This window comes from Mandrillus leucophaeus, unplaced genomic scaffold (genome assembly GCF_000951045.1).
Source record: "Mandrillus leucophaeus isolate KB7577 unplaced genomic scaffold, Mleu.le_1.0 Scaffold204, whole genome shotgun sequence".
In the NCBI taxonomy this organism is placed as follows: domain Eukaryota; kingdom Metazoa; phylum Chordata; class Mammalia; order Primates; family Cercopithecidae; genus Mandrillus; species Mandrillus leucophaeus.
This window is the reverse complement of record NW_012102077.1, coordinates 1,305,209-1,308,913: the sequence shown is the minus strand read 5'-3', so window position 1 is coordinate 1,308,913 and position 3,705 is coordinate 1,305,209. Positions and strand designations below refer to the sequence as shown.

The 3,705-nt window shown below is 41.7% G+C and overlaps 1 pseudogene; it reads left to right on the top strand.

The window, feature by feature from the left end:
• The first annotated feature begins 2,306 nt into the window (after positions 1-2,306).
• On the top strand, positions 2,307-3,379 carry LOC105539388 (annotated as a pseudogene).
• Positions 3,380-3,705: the final 326 nt, after the last annotated feature.

Here is a 3,705-nt window from a genome sequence, read left to right as displayed (position 1 = left end):
CCTGGAAGAATGAGTGAAATGTATTGAAGTTTCAAGCTACTTGTTGGATTTACACGTTCTCCTCCATCTTTATTTTTCTCTACCACTAGACTGAAAGTCCAGGAGGGCAGGAATCATTTGATCACTGTTACCCAGCACCTACATTAAGAGATCAATATGTGTGACAGACTAAAGGAATTTAGCATGAACTTATTACTATAATTATTTTTGTAAAATGGAACTATGAAAAATGAAACTGTGGAAATATGAAGTCAAAATGGCAAAAACATTGAGGGATGATCACATTTGAGTTAAACTGAAAATAATTTTGGGGTCAGAACCCTAGGTCTCATCAAGAAAAGTGGAAATAGAACAAAGTATTTTTTTAAGTGGCTCTTCAAATTCCAACATGTTTCGGGTGTCAGGTTCAATGAGACATGAAAAATGTTTCAATAGAAACAGAAAGGTAAGTGCAAAGTAAAGAATAATTAATATGGGGGGGAAGGGAGGGAGAGCATTAGGACAAATGCCTAATGTATGTAAGGCTTAAAACCTAGATGATAAGTTGATGGGTGCAGCAAACCACATGGCACATGTATACCTATGTAACAAACCTGCATGTTCTGCACATGTATCGCAGTATTTAAAGTAAATTTTTAAAAAAAAGAATAATATAACTATTTTATTTTGATGCTATATGGAGGAACAATTACATTAAATGTGAGCACTAAATTTATATTTTTGTAATGGAATAAAATACAGTATCAATATACCTCAAGCTGAAGGTGATGATTTAACATTTTTTATCATCTAAAAATAAAACAAGCTGGGCACAGTGGCTCACGCCTGTAATCCCAGCACTTTGGGAGGCCAAGGTGGGAGGATCACTTGAGCCCAGGAGTTTGAGACCAGACTGGGCACCACAGGGAGACCCTGTCTGCAAATAAAAAAAATCAGCTGGGCATGGTGGCTTGTGCCTGTAGTCTCAACTACTCAGGAGGCTAAGGCGGGAGGATAGCTTGAGCCCAGGAGATTGAAGCTCAAGCTATTCTCCTGTACCACTGTACTCCAGCCCAGGTGACAGAGTGAGAGAGACCCTGTCTCAAGAAAATAAAAGAGAACTAAAAATAAAACATCTTTTTTGGTGTGATAAAGCTGCTACAGAAAAAGAAACAATAATTTTGTATGGTTTCTGATTTTCCATTTTTAAACATCTTTTATTATCTAGATCCCTTCCTGAAGAGTTGAACAAAAACCTGTTTGAAACTCAGAATACATTTTAAATATATTAAGCCTTGAAAAAAATTAAGTAACCCATTGGTGTGGGGAAAAGAAAGAGAGATCAGCCTGTTACTGTGTCTATATAGAAAGAAGTAGACATAAGAGACTCCATTTTTTCTGTATTTGAGATGCTGTTAATCTGTGAGCCTACCTCCAACCTTGTCCTTGCAAGAGACACTTGCTGTGGTGACTCAAGGTTTAATGGATTTGGGCTGTGCAGGGTGTGCTTTGTTAAACAAGTGCCTGAAGGCAGCTTGCTGGTTAAAAGTCATCACCATTCTCTTAATCTCAAGTACCCAGGGACACATACACTGCGGAAAGTCACAGGGACCTCTGCCTAGGAAAGCTAGGTATTGTCCAAGGTTTCTCCCCATGTGATAGTCTGAAATATGGCCTCGTGGGAAGGGAAAGACCTGATTGTCCCCCAGCCTGACACCGTGGTGAAGGGTCTGTGCTGAGGAGGACTGGTGTAAGAGGAAAGAAGGCCTCTTGGCAGTTGAGATAGAGAAAAGCATCTGTCTCCTGCCCTTCCCTGGGCAATGGAACATCTCAGTGTAAAACCCAATTGTGTGTTCTGTTTACTGAGATGGGAGAAAACTGCCTTAGGGCTGAAGGTGCTCTTTATGCACTAAAAAGGTTTATGGAGATGTTTGCATATGCGTATCAAGGCACTTTTCCTTAAACTTATTCATGTCACAGAGATCTTTATTCATATGTCTTACTGCTGACCTTCTCCCTGCGATGATCCTATTATCCTGCCACTTCCCTTTTCCAAGATGGTAAAGATAATGATCAATACATACTGAGGGAACTCAGAGACCCGTGCCGGCGTGGGTCCTCTGTATGCTGAGCGTCGGTCCCCTGGGCCCACTTTTTCTTTCTCCATACTTTGTCTCTGTGTCTCATTTCTTTTCTCAAGTCTCTCGTTCTACCTAATGAGGAACGCCCACAGGTGTGGAGGGGCAGGCCACCCCTTCACATTGGTGAATACTGCTGTTAAAATGTTTATTTCTTGGCCCTCTCGTGCAGCCTGAGGCGGCGGCAGCATGGAGGGCCAGAGCGCCTCGGTGGCCCTCTGGGGCTTTGTGCTCGGGGCACTCGCCTTCCAGCACCTCAGCACGGACTCAGAGACGGTATTCTTGGGGAAGTAAAAGTTGAAGCCAAAAATAGCATTACTGGGGCCGGGCGCGGTGGCTCACTCTTGTAATCCCAGCACTTTGAGAGGCCGAGGTGGGCGTATCACAAGGTCAGGAGTGCGAGACCAGCCTGGCCAACACAGTGAAACCTCGTCTCTACTAAGAATACAAAAATTAGCTGGGCGTGGTGGCAGGCACCTGTAATCTCTACTAAGAATACAAAAATTAGCTGGGCGTGGTGGCAGGCACCTGTAATCCCAGCTACTCAGGAGGCTGAGGCAGGAAAATTGCTTGAATCTGGGAGGCAGAGGTTGCAGTGAGCCAAGATCCGGCCACTGCACTCCAGCCTGGGTGACAGAGCTAGACTCCACCTCAAAAAAAAAAAAAAAAAAAATAGCATTACTGATTCCCAAATGGATGATGTTGAAGTTGTTTATACAATTGACATTGAGAAATATATTCCATGCTATCAGCTTTTTAGCTTTGATAATTCTTCAGGTGAAGTAAAGGAGCAAGCACTGAAGAAAATATTATCAAATGTCACAAAGAATGTGGTGGGTTGGTACAAATTCCATCGTCATTCAGATCAGATCATCACATTTAGAGAGAGACTGCTTCACAAAAACCTGCAGGAGCATTTTTCAAACCAAGACCTTGTTTTTCTGCTGTGAACACCAAGTATCATAACAGAAAGCTGCTCTACTCATTGACTGGAACATGCCTTATATAAACCTCGAAAATGACTTTTTCACAGGGTACCTTTAGTGGTTGCCAATTTGGGCATGTGTGAACAACTAGGTTATAAAACTGTATCAGGTTCTCGTATGTCCGCTGGTTTTAGCCAAGCAGTACAAACACACAGCTCTAACTTTTTTGAAGATGGATCCTTGCGGGAGGTACATAAGATAAATGAAATGTATGCTTCATTACAAGAGGAATTAAGAGTATATGCAAAAAAGTGGAAGACAGTGAACAAGCAGTAGATAAACTAGTAAAAGATGTAAACAGATTAAAAAGAGAAATTGAAAAAAGGAGATGAGCCCAGAGTCAGGCGGCATGAGAGAAGAGAATCCAAAAACCCTTCGGAGAACATTTTTCTTTGTCAAGCATTACGGACCTTTTTTCCAGAATCTAAATTTCTTCATTCGTGTGTTATGTCTTTAAAAGTTAGACATGTTTCTAAAGATAGCTGTAACAACAACCACTATCTCGATGTAGGAGACAATCTGAACTTAATGGTGGAACACACTGACATTCCTGAAGCTAGTCCAGCTAGTACACCACAAATGATTAAGCATAAAGCCTTAGA